This window comes from Lonchura striata, chromosome 3 (assembly GCF_050655825.1).
Source record: "Lonchura striata isolate lonStrDom1 chromosome 3, ASM5065582v1, whole genome shotgun sequence".
In the NCBI taxonomy this organism is placed as follows: domain Eukaryota; kingdom Metazoa; phylum Chordata; class Aves; order Passeriformes; family Estrildidae; genus Lonchura; species Lonchura striata.
This window is the reverse complement of record NC_140705.1, coordinates 100,783,326-100,796,353: the sequence shown is the minus strand read 5'-3', so window position 1 is coordinate 100,796,353 and position 13,028 is coordinate 100,783,326. Positions and strand designations below refer to the sequence as shown.

The 13,028-nt window shown below is 38.1% G+C and overlaps 1 long non-coding RNA gene across 34 annotated transcripts in view; it reads left to right on the top strand.

Annotated features, from left to right (window-relative positions):
- LOC116183367 (uncharacterized) overlaps positions 1–13,028 on the top strand; it is a 487,183-nt gene that overhangs the window by 28,925 nt on the left and 445,230 nt on the right. For 32 of the 34 annotated variants that reach the window (XR_014954476.1, XR_014954502.1, XR_014954501.1 and 29 more), the window contains one exon: positions 9,413–9,531. This is a non-coding gene — a long non-coding RNA (uncharacterized LOC116183367). Of the gene's footprint in view, positions 1–6,246; positions 6,399–9,412; positions 9,532–13,028 lie in introns of all 34 variants that reach the window. The other 2 variants (XR_014954483.1, XR_014954478.1) reach the window with 1 other exon arrangement.

Below are 13,028 nucleotides of genomic sequence, written 5' to 3'. Positions count from 1 at the left end.
GTGAGTCTGAATAGGACTTTAAAAATTCTATTCTCAAGGTCGGTCCCTGGATTTTCCTGATATCTCTGTGTCTTTGCAACCAGTCTTTTGCAAGTTTGGCAATCTTATTTGTAGAGTAATCTTATTTCCTCTCAGCTGGTTTTGCTCTCTTAGGAGGGAACTCTTTGCCCATTCAGGAAGGACAGTGTGTCTTTAAAAAGCAGTATAGGCAATCTCCTGCAGCATGTCATATGGCAAGGTAAAGCTCTTTGATAAGGTCTTGCTGAAGGAACAGCTTCTGTGTGCTTGGAATCTTGGAAACTTCCACCACCTACAAATATACCCCCCCAAACTGAGACAATTTGTAGTCTATGATTCTGGGAGTGGAAGGAGTGTGGTGGTAAAAGTATTAATATTTTAAATTGAAAGGGCTGGCTATGAAGCAACTTTGACTTAAAAAACATTCATTTCAATTAAAAGTTAACAGTGTATGTTTGTTTGCAGCTCCTCGCTTCTGAGCTAAGCTCATACTGGGTGTGCCACTTCTAGAGGCTCCACCAAGAGACATCTCTCCATATGCTCATGTTATTTACTGTTTGAGTCCTCACAAACATGACAGTTAGCAAATGAATTACTGAATTAATTCCTCCCAGGGGCAGATACCTGGCTTTCCTAACAATGAAGTAATTGCTTTTTCTCACTTCTTTTATTTATTTTTATTTTTTGAAAGAGTATGCTGGTTCATCCCCCTCCCCACTCCCGACCAGGCCACATTATGATATGAGAGTTCTTTAAACAATCTTAAAACAACCATTTTTGAACAACAGTACATAGTTTGGGTCTCTACAAAAACTTGGATGAGAGCTGGGGAGCAGAGAAATATGCTATCCTAGACTTCATAGTTAATTAAGCTTCTGTCAGATCTGTGTCAGACCTGCCCTAAATTGTACTTGCATATTACACCTTTGGAGTCCCCAGATTCTCCAGTGGAAGTTAAATGTCATTTTCTGAGGCAGCAAAACTTGGGTTGATTGAGACACAGGGTTGAGGCTATACCCACATTTATGCAGTACATGCTAATAAAGTGCTGCAAACACGCAGCTCCTTCAGGCAGAATCATTTTCAGAAATGATGTGGTAAGATACTCACAACCTTAATTTAATTTCTTTCCAGACATAAGCAGGAAGAAAAAGGCTGGAAGGATCTCAGGGAAGGCACTTGTAGAGCAGACAGAGATTCTTTCAGGACCCTGCTATTTTTCAAGCAGACACTTGGATGCTACACAAGTCCAGCTATGCCCTGAACATTAGCAATAACAAATGTCTTGCTATGAAAGCCAAAGAAAGCAGTGTCAGGTAGGATAATAGTACAAAATGTGAGCCCATTTGTCTGTGTGATTAATGGAATAAGCCCCTTCCAGAGGATGAATGGAGGCAAGGAGCCATTTCCAGTTTGTGCTCAGTTTGGCATTGCACAGAGGTACAGAAAGGCTAAGAATTCATGGAGCTGTTGATGTTACCTGGGAAATACCAATAGAATGTGTTGGGTGATTGAACAGGAGATCTGATCCCTGTACTATTTTTCTGTGAACTGAACTAAACGGCAAAGGATCCACCAAGTCCAGCCATGTCAAACCCTTTGAAGGGGAATGGGGGGGAAATATTAGCAGCAAAAAATATGATAAAATTTTCTGTAGAAAGTATGAGTCACTCAGTTTTCAGTTAACCAATTTAATTACAGAGAATAAAATAAAACCATAATTGCCTGGTCATCCAAGAGGAGGTAGATGAGTAATTTTTGCAACTGGCCTATGTCTCAAATTATATTTATAAATTAACTGCATTCTGAAGACAGAAGAGCCAGACCCACAAACCTGCCAGATTGTTAATAATGTTTTACTCTAAAAGCTACTCCCACTTACAAATACAGGAAAATTCATTTTAATATGATCTTAATATGATCTTTTTTTTTCAGTAATACTTAGATACTTTCCCCAAAGACCTCATGGAAATAAAGTGCCTAGCTTTTTCTGACCCTTTTCAAAAATGCTTTTAATTTTTTTATTGTGATAGAGACCACCAGCAAGATGAAATCAGTGAGTTGTGTGCAGTGACAATATTGATAGACCTTGTATCTGAGGCTCTCTTCACCATGTAGCACTCATACTCCAGGGACAGAACACATCCCAGTGCCTTCAAGGCTGAGTCTCAAGCTCTCTTGCTTTAACATTCCTTGCTGAATACAAAACACATTATCAAAAACAAAGTTTTCCAACAACCAAATCTGTGATCCTGAGTCACAGGTGAAATTCTGAATTTATTAGCATGTTTCTCTGGCACATGCTGTTGAACAACTATTTCTATAGCTTTAAGGAGACTCTTTAGTCTTCAACTATTTTAAGACAGTCTATCTTTTTTAAAAATAAGATACTTTTGGCTTCATTTTGCTATCATGTTGTCATCTGTCTCTGAAACTTCCCTAGAAGCCTGTACAGGAAATGTGTTCTCCATGGTGCTGTTAATTTGGGTACATGCTGAAGATGGTTTCCAGAATAGCACTGACACTTACCTGCTGGGATGGCACTGGGGCCTCCCACGCTGCTGTCTGGGGCTTGGAAACTTGCATCTCTCTTAAACATCTAGCTGCACTTTTCCAGTTCCTGAGGAGGGAACATCTATTCATAGTTATGGCAGTATGACATTCTCCCATATTTACCAGTAATAATTGCTCTCTTCAATGTTATGCCTTTCAGCCTATACTTGCAGACCAGTCCTGTAGGAACCAAGAGTAAAACCTCTTTTTATGTAGATGTAATTGTCTGCAGTGCATTTTTTGTCCCACTTCCTTCATCACTTTTACCTTTTTCAGTTCCCTCCTTCACACATTATTTTCACTCTGTGCTTTTGTTTTCCTTCTGCCCAACCTTGAATGTCATGAACTGTTTCCACTGAAAACATTTCTGGTCTCCTCTCACAAATAAGTGACAAACAGGACTGTTGGGTGCATTTCATTGTGTTCTACAGTCCCCTGAAAGGCAACCCTTGCCTCCCAATGGCCTCAGTGATCTCTTCTGCCTCAGACTGAAGAGTGTGTGTGTGTGTCTGTCTTGAAGAAGCAGGTCTGCTGAGAGAACACAGCGTTATTGTATTTAATTGGGAAGAGGCAGGGTGTAGATGACAGAAATGGGAGAGTTTTACCTAAATTTAGAGGTATTTTCAATTCCTTTCCTCATTACAAATCTCTTATTTTTTTCCTACCAGAGACTGCAGTGTTTTCTGGTTGAAAACAAAAGCTAATTTATGAAAAATAGGAGTAAAGTTGACTTGGAAAGCCTAACTCATCAATGGCAGAAATATTGCTTTAAAATCAGGGCAACAGCACTAGATATCTGTTGTTTCTCTGATTGTTCATCATGATAGTACAGGAAAAAAATTTATCCAGCCTTGAAACATGCCTAGTCACTAGTAAGCTGTATTTTTATCTCTGTGGTAAGAAAAATATAGTTTATTTTCTCTTTTTTTTTTTTTTTGAAGGACAGAGAGGACAAAATGTCCCTCTAGAAATCCTGCAGAAGGTGTATGTCATTTACATGTCTTTTAAGCTTTGGGTTGAAAACTTCTGGAGTTCTACACAGTAATTACTTCCATTGAGGAAGTGCACACATTCTGCTACTCATGCTAATTACTGATAAGAAAAAGGCAGGATGGCTAAATGATGAAATGTTTCAGGCACTTGTCTTTCTTTTACTAAGCCAATTCTGCAAAGCTGGCAGCAGCTAGAGAGAGTGCCTTCTGTAATTATCCCTCCTCAGTGCAATTTTAAAGTGTCTTCTCTTCTTTCCATCAAAAAAGCCAAAGTAGGAGCTCATGTTGTGTCAAAATGGGCTTCAGATGCCTCCTGTACTGAGCAGCAGGCAGGTCAGCAAGAGGCCATGCAGACCTGAAGAAATTACCTAATTTCTTCATCCTTGCTACTCAATATGAGAGAATAAATGCTGTTATAAACAAGGGGAAAGGGAAGGAGCAACAGCTTAGCTAAATCATAGATTTGAGCACTCTGTCTTTTTAATTCTGATTGTTAGGATTGCCAGTCATGCAATACTTGGCAGCCAGGCAGGGAGGAAGGCAGGAATGAATTTCAGCATATTTCCTGCTTCCTACATGTCTCTAGCTCTTGTGATAACTCTGTTAATTTGGTAAATGGGATGGACTAAACTTTAGAGTGGATGAGTAAAATTGGAATTCAATTTTAATGTTTTCAAAATAGAATTTTTAAATCAGTTTTGTTATTAGGATTTTTTTGTATCTGAAAGTAGCAATATTGTCTAAGGGTCAAACTCAAGCTTTTGCAGAAAGCAACGGGTTCCAGCTAGGATTTTAGCCAATGTATCAGATAAAACAAAACCTTGTAAATGTGTCCTTTTTTTAGGAAATGTATTTTTATACAACTTCCTGCTATTGAAATTAGTTCATTTTCCCTAACATTACCTGACATTATTTAGATTTAATTAGCAAAAAGCTAGGCCAAAGAATCAGGCTGAAAGTAGACAATTTACATCTGGCTGTATGTTAAATTGACATGCTTAAAAATATTTTAGAATTTAGGCACTCCTAATATTTGCAGACCAGTGGCTAAATGTGCAGATTTCACAAGGTTTTAGAATTCATTTAAAAAGAAGGCTAAATGTCCCTCTGTGAATGAAACAGCAATTTATGTCCTCTTGAGCTGCAGTACCAGAGGTAGAAAACATTTACAGAGATTTTATTAGAATCCAGCATTTACACTGATAGTGCTTTGGATACTTTGAGGTAAGTTTAATTTATGATTCTTGACTTTTGCTTGGAAATGCTAGGTAGAAACAGCTCTCTTCTTGTCTGTTATGACTTCCTTGGTAACTGTATCAGGGGATGAGTAGGTCAAACCTTTCTAATTTGAAATCTCATTTGGAGAATGACAAAAAGAATAAGCACCTGATAGAGAGACTGCTTTATTTATCACAAACATTCAGATTTTAACAGCCGTGTTTAAGATTAATATTCATGTTTAACATTTAGCCCATGTTTAATTTTTTTTCCTGAAACTGACAAGTTTATAAAATCTAAAAATGAAATTTTAAGTTTAAACAAAGAATCATAAGACATAGTGGGGATCTTTGAGAGGTGCTTTGCTTTATATGAAGACTCAGATTCTGAGTCAGAATCTCTTCCATCTTTGTGAAAAAAAGTATTCAGATGTCGCATTTTAATAAAAAAACCTGTACTGGCAGAGTGTTGTTTGGCTGGGGTGAGGAGCTGGAGCTGTGTATTGCCTCCTTCCCTCCTCAGATGTGGAACATACATCAGGGAGCTGTATTTACCTGCAGCCTTGTGAATCTCTCATGGTCTGAGGGGAATTCCTTCAGGATTTTGTTTGTGCATCTCTGTACAGTCTGTTCTTTCCTTTCTAAAGTGCTGGGGATCCATTATTTTCATCTTGTGATCTACAATAATTTCCAAGTGTTCTCCAGTAGAACATTTGCAGAGCAAGTTGTTGTCCATGTTTTTATGCAGTGGATTTGTTTGTGTTTAAGTGTGTTCCTTGTTGCCCAGTTTCCCCCACTGAGTTTCACTCTAGTGTTTAGATCTTTCTACAAACTAAGAAAATATTTAACTCTAAGCCTGACTTCTAGGATACTGGAATTTGACCTGATTTGTGAATGTGTGTTTAGCTTAAAGGAGGGAGGTGAGGGAAGTACTCTTCCCTTGTCATTGTTGGGAAAAATGAAATGTATCCTGACATCAGAGCAAGGTCTGAGAACTCAGGATAGTAAAATGAAACTAAGAAATTTTCATAAAATGCAAGAAGGTGTTTGACCTGCTAATCTCTGAGTGTTTAGGGAGTTATAACATTGAAATGTCCCGTGAAACCTAAACATACCATGCTAGGTTAGCAGTGCAAAGAAAGGCCAGACCATGGAGAGTCATATAGCAAAGAGATGATATGTATAGAATGATTAAAAGAAGGTAATGAATGTGGTATTGATCTTAAAAAGCATTGTCCAATAAATCTAACTCAATCTCTCTGAAAGTAAAGGAATAAATATTAAGGACAGTAAAAGTCTTGTGTATAATTGTAACAGACCAAGAAGCAATAAGCATCATGAGCTGATGATAGAGGAAAAATCATGTCAAATAAACTTGATTAATATTTTGCAGATTGAATTACAGATGGTTGCAGTGGAACAGATGTAATTTTTATGGCTGTCAGATCCTTCTCCTATTTTTACAGATGAAAATTGTGACTGACTGTTGACATCCATCAAGGAGATTTTGCTGACTGAACTCAGAGAACAGGGAATAACACATCCCTCGTGCTCCCTGAAGCAATATTTTCTTTGTAAATATGCATTCAAGCACTGCTCTGCATATTTGCACAGTGAGGTAAATTTATACACCATAGAAAGTGGATAAATGTATAGATCTGTTGTTCTGGGGGAAGTAGGAAATGAGCTGTGGATAATATTGCAAGCTTGTTTTGAATTGAAAATGAGATGGTCTAAATGGGAAGTTCCAAAAAGATTGTGTTTTCCTGAGAGAACACTGCACATGAGGAGTTTGTATCACATGTTTTATGGTCTGAAATGTGGCATGAGGAGAATGCCAGGAGTGGTGGAGAATGTAATCCATGGTGGGTAATGTCAGAGGATTGCAAAGGCTGGAGGGAGAAAAAACTTCATTCATCCTGCAAGAACTGATCCTTAGGAATGATCTTCCCTCACGGTACTCCCTAACCCTAATTTTGAAGTGCAATAGCTGGAACACCTCAGGACACCTCAGGACAGAGCTATGGGATGAGACTGGAAACTGCTCTCATTGTCACTTCCATCACTTGCCTTTTCAGCATCAGAGGCATATTGGAGTCATAGAGTAACCCAAGACAATTTACTGAATGGACTTGTGCCATGCTCACAGTTCTAAAGTGTCAGGAGTTTCCTCTTTGCACTGGGGATTAAGATCCCTAGACAATGTCTAAACTGCTGAAGAATGTGAAGAATAATGTGCCAAGTAGCAACAGGACAGTAATATTGCAGAAACAGATCTGATTAAAGTAGAAGTATGGGTACAAAACCAAAATTGTTTTATTTAAAAGTTACTTTTTTAATGCTAAGAAATACCGGGATTATTTTGAATTTGGTTTGGATAATGCTGAATTTCAATTGCAGATTCCAGTGGAATATGGGAGAGCCATCAGTGTATAAATGCAGGGCTTGAAGTATCATTTTGGCTTGCTGGCTCCTCATGTTGCTGCCAGCCCTGGCAAAGGGTTCTCTCTACAAAATGGAAACAGAAATTCTGATAAGCTTCAAAGTTCTGATGTTAGTACAAAGGGATAGAATAACTGGAATTTAATAGTCTACAGCACAGGGGTAGTTTTAAGTATATTCAATGCACAGTGTGACAAATATTGAGGAAAATGTGGTAGGACAGGAAAGCACACAGTTGTTGCCATGTAGCTGGAAGGAGTTGCTTGATTGCTGTATTACTGCTTGCCCTGAGAATATTGCTAATTTGATGTTTACACATCAAGAGGTAATATTTTGGTACAAATGCAATTAAGTGGTAGGACTCTTTTTCTTAGTCATCTCTGCTCTAGTCTAGATGTCTTTTTCTCAGGCACCTGAATTTTCACATCATTGTGATTAGAAAAGCCAAGTTTTAACACAATAACTGAGAGGACTATGCAGCCTTTGTTTCTCACTGCTGGATACTTAGGATAAGTACTGAGCATACAGACCTGCAGAAGTGCTGCTAACAGGCAAAGCAAACATATGCTGTGGATGAAGGAAAGGGAAGGCTAATGAGGCTTTTGTCAGATGCTTTTCCCTGTTTGCTGTGCAGCTCCCTTTCTCTAACTCGTTGTTTAGCCCACAAGCCAATCAAAAACAATCCAAGTTTTTACAATGCCTTGCTGATCATGGCAGCCTTACATTACAGAGTATTTGCTTTACTGATGACTTAAGTATAGTGGGATTTACCCTCTGTGCAGCTTTTCCTGCATGGTCTCCAGCACCAGCACAGACTAAGAAGAGAGAGGGTTAGGTTTTACCCAGAGAACAGGGGATCCTAAAGAAAAACTCCTCTGAGGATGCAGCAGTAGCACTGTCCATCCAAGCCACAAGGGACCCCTCTATGTCTTATCCCTGTGCCCTGTGGCAGTGAATGTAGTAAAAAGCCCTACACGGAGCACTTTAAGGAACTCAGTATTTTCACCGCTGCTCAGGAAAAGCCCTCATTGAACTGAGCTGGAACAAAAACAAGGAGAAGGTGCCATTCTCCAGTGCCCAGGTTGAGAGGCAGTGACAGATGAAGGGGACAGTGAGAATAAATATCCATTCCCCATTTAATTCTGGCAGTGGAGTTGTTTTCATGCCCAGTCCCTGCTTGCAGGATGCTGGCTGATTAGTGGATTAATTCCACTTTTGTTCTCTAGCTCAGCTCATCCTTTTCTTCAACCCATTTGGAGGGCACCCCTAGTAAAGGTTTTGCTGCCTATTGCTGTAATCCCAAGACAGTTTAGTTTAAGTCCCTTTGAATCTTGCCATCTGCGTTTCACCCAAGAGAGTAAAAGTATTTTTCAGTGCTAAAAATAGGCAGAGTAGAATTGTAGAGGGAGTTCTTGTGGAGTCTGGTTCTCAGTGGCTTCTTCCAGCTGATGTAGCTGCTGAGAGTCTGACTCACTGCTCTTCCTTGATATATCTCTACCACTATAATGTCTTTCATGAATGAGTCTTTAAATGTCCTTTAAAATGAACAATACAGTTTTGCCATTGTTTCGCCAGTCAGAAGATAAAAAGATGTGATGCTGTATCTCAGGGAACATTTATTTCCAGGCATTTTTATTGTAAGAAATTCCCTCTGTGAGCATATCTTTAAATAATAGCCCTTGTAGGAAAAAAAGGACATCTGTTCAGGCCTTGCACAAAGTGACATTAATATCAACTTAATGGACAAAATTTCCAATAGGAGACTATTAAGCTTTCCTGATAAATTAATGTTATGCAGTTTTAATGGAGATCTGATATAGATGAGAATTAGAGAATATAAAAACTAGGTGTTCTGTGGAGTTTTACTTGAGTTGATATAAAATCCTCTCCTTCAGATGATCACATAAAGTGTAGTTTTCAAGCTGTCTTTAGTGCTTTATGTCAGCTTCACTGTACTGAAGAAGGAGGCCTTTTAAATTATGACCTTAAGTGATGAATAAAAGTGTCTACCATCACCTCTGAGATGTATACATTCAGCTGGATCAAGCAATCTCCATAAAGGCTACAGCTAAGAAGATTTAGTTGGGACCAAGTGATTTTAGGACGTGTTCCCTATTAGACCCATCCCATTATAAATTAACCTTGGATTGCATCTGTGCTTTCTGGTTGTGATCTCTAATGTGTCTGCAGGTTGGGATTGGATGCAGGTGCTTCATTCCTGTTCCTGATTTGTGCCTGGTAAAATCAAGACTGCATCTGGAGGGTGGGGAAACAGGTGTGCAGAATGTTCCAGATCTGTGTTTGCTAAGGTAGGTGTTGCTTGTTTTTCTCTCCAGTTTGGAGTAATGCTTATTAATTTAGGTTCTCCTTTTTTTCTGCTATATCACACCAAAGCTTCAGTTTGTTGTTACAGCTTTATTATACTGGTGAGTACTTTTAAATCTTTTAGTGACCATCTAGTGCTTGTCATCTCTTTGGAATTTCTTTGCAAATGAATCTCAATAGATTTGGAAAAGTTCTGCAAAATCTGTTTTTGTGTCTCTTTTGGGTGACAAAGTATCATCCTTATGTACACTTTTTATGGACTACCTACTATATTGAACTATAAGGAGTTTTATAAAATGATTTCCTTTTATTTTAAATAAAATAATTACTGTAAGGAAATAATTATTTTAGCTTTGTATGCATTATTGTTTCTTGTAAAAAATTGAGAGAAAACATAAGTATTTTCTTAGTGTTGTTTTGGTTTGTGTTTTTTTTGTTTTGTTTTGTTTTTGGTTAATTTAGGAATGCTGGTTCTCACACAGGAAAAGAGAAGTTACTTGGCTCTGAACAAAAGATCTCTGTTTAGGTGGTTTTATGTGGTATCATTACTATAACTAATCATGTCCCTGGGCTTTCAGTTTCAGAAATGAACACTTATATCTCTTTAAGTAGTTGCCATGGAAATCCTCACAGCATGAACCTCTTCAGTGAACACCTTATGGCAGATAAATGATGTCTTTTGTTTCTATAAACACATCAGAAACTGGAGTGAAAGGGGTTTGTGTGTCTTCAAAGCACAGCCACAAGGACTGATACTTGTTTGTTCTAGCATATGTTTCCTAACCTCACTTCAAATCACATAAATCAATGTCAGATTCTAATAGTGTTTTGCTGTTATTTGAGAAAGCAATACAGTGAATTGAAGAAATCTCTTTTCAGCTCCTATTCCCTGTAAAGATTTTCAGATTTTTTTTTTATTTTTAATACAAAGACTTTTAGATATATAAGTCTTTTAGGAATATAAATACAGGAGGTATTCCTGGCATTCAAATGCTTTCCTTTTTCTCTGCTATACAGTCATCTTTGAGCAGGTGTGATCTTTGTGAGAACAGGGTGAAATAATAGCCAATATTAACAAATAGCTTTTATGGTTTGTGTTTTTTGTCTTTTTGATGATTAACAAGCTAATTTGTAGTTGAATTTCAAAATACTGGAATGAAAAAGAAGTTTGTTCACTGACTTCTTTTTTTTTTTGGGATGTTCTCATTGTTTTCCACTGCTTTCTTCTCCATGTATCTACATGTTGAACATCAACATTGGAAACCTGTTCCTGTATATCAGAATGTGACTAATAATTTCTGGGGTTATAACATTTCTCTAAAGACTAAGTCAGCTGTAATAAGGGTGTTTAAAGCCCCCAAAATTTTGTTCTATTATCTTGAACAAGACACATGATTAGAGTGATGTTATGACCTGCAGGTTAGCAGTGCCATATTGGAGTGTACTGTGTGTTAAGCAACCTTCGTGTGCTGATGCAGTCCCACCATTGTGTCACTCTTTAGCCCAAATTCCTGTGCACACAGAGAACCAAAGTGTCCTTTGTTGCAGTGCTGTGAGACTGGGGTAATTCCATCAGCTACATATTTACCCAAGTACTGCTGAGAATAAAATTTGTCCCAGTATAGACATATAAGGAAATTAATAAAATGGGTTCACTGTAAAATGTTAAGATATAAAAATGGAAAATAACATTTTAATGACAAAATGCACAGGCTGTATAATATTATTAGTAACATGGGTTTAAAAAATGTTTTCTACTGCTTCTACTACTTTTTTTCCTTGTTTTTAAGCAAGGTGAATATTAGTATCTTCCACAGAGATTATTTTTATGAGTCCTGCAGGACAAGGAACTTGTAGACAACTGCTCATGTGTTCAATGCAAGCTGTATTTATCTGTGTCCAGTTCCCATCACACTGATGTTGATGCCCTCCAAGTAGCATTTGTGACTAGTTTGGTGCCAGCTGCAGCAAAAGCCTGTCTCAAATATGGATGGACATGGTACCCGTGGTGGGTTAAAGCAGAAAACTGGACAAGAACTGAAGTTTGTTTTGCCATGGAACAGCTCCCCCCATAGTAGATAAAAGGAGTATTTCATTCTCCTGAGCTTTAAGTCTGTCTCTCCATTCAGTATGTTCCCTTTTAAAATTGAGTCTGCTTAGCTTCCCGTGCCAGACACTCTGGCACAGTTCCTCAGGCACTTAAATACCATTGCGGATTTGGGCTTCTGAGCCTACATCTAATTTCCCTCTGAGGGGGAGGAAACTTTGCAAGTAGAGTTAATTTTGCTATAGAGGAAATAAATGCCATGAACCCTTTCTATTAGATTAAAACTGATAATAAGGAGAAGCCTTTGTCCCTCCATGAAGGATGTCTTGAGCTGTACAGCCCCACTGCCTGGGATGCTGTGAAAAGCCTGGGTTATGTGGAGCATTTAGTGAGATTGGCTTCCAGTGAAGCCCAGGATAGCGCTTCCCTCTTGTCCGATCTGCTTTTTTTGTCCTGCAGAAGTATGTGTGGAGTGGATCCAACCCACAGAGAGCACAGATGTAGCTGCTTCATCAAAGCTTCTGAAACATCCTGTGTCTGACATAAACAAAAATGACCTTTAGTATCTCTCTCTGACTGCCAGTAATGGGCTAGTCGTGTTACAAACCTCCAAGCACACACAGTATGCTTGGCACAAACTTCACCAGTATGGGCAAGATACAACTAATTAGGACATAAAAATACTCAGAAGGCAGATATATATATGCGTGTGTGTGTTTTTCTATAACGTGTGTATATATGCAATACCTAAACTATGCAACTATGCAATGGCATTTAGGGCAAGGCAGTACACAGCAAGGCAATATTTGCATTATTGTAGTGTAGCTGCCTGATTCTGTTAATACACTGGCATAAATCAGGGCAGCTGCATCTATAATGGCAAATATGGAAGTAGTGACAAATTGCTTTCAGTGAAGAACTGAGTGTAAATTGCCTCTTTTATATCCAAAAAATGGAAGAAATGGCTTTAGGCAGCTGAACATTGTCATCCATATTGGAAACAGAAGCCTGAGTTGGTTCATTTTCATTTTAAACTCAAATTCAGATGGCATATGGCAGTCTCATTCCAGTACTCAAATACATTTTTCTATATTGGTTTAAAAGTAAGCTAAACTAGTATGTTTTGGTGGATAAATAATTAAACGAAGTCTCTTCCTTTGTTGTAAAGGTCTTACTTTGTTTCATTCAATATTTGCCATTTTCCTCTTGCCCTTGTCTGATAAGTGGATCTGCCCATTGAATGTTGATTTGCCACTCAATAATAAAGCATACGAGGTCTGAATCATGTAGCTTGTTAGTCACCAGTATCAGGAAACAATTAGGAACTGTTAACATTTTTCTCAGGTTGTCATAAATAAAGCTGATCTATTTGTGTTTCAACAATTTGGTGATGATTTTTTCTCTAGTCAAAACGTGGTGTGCGTATTCTTTTTG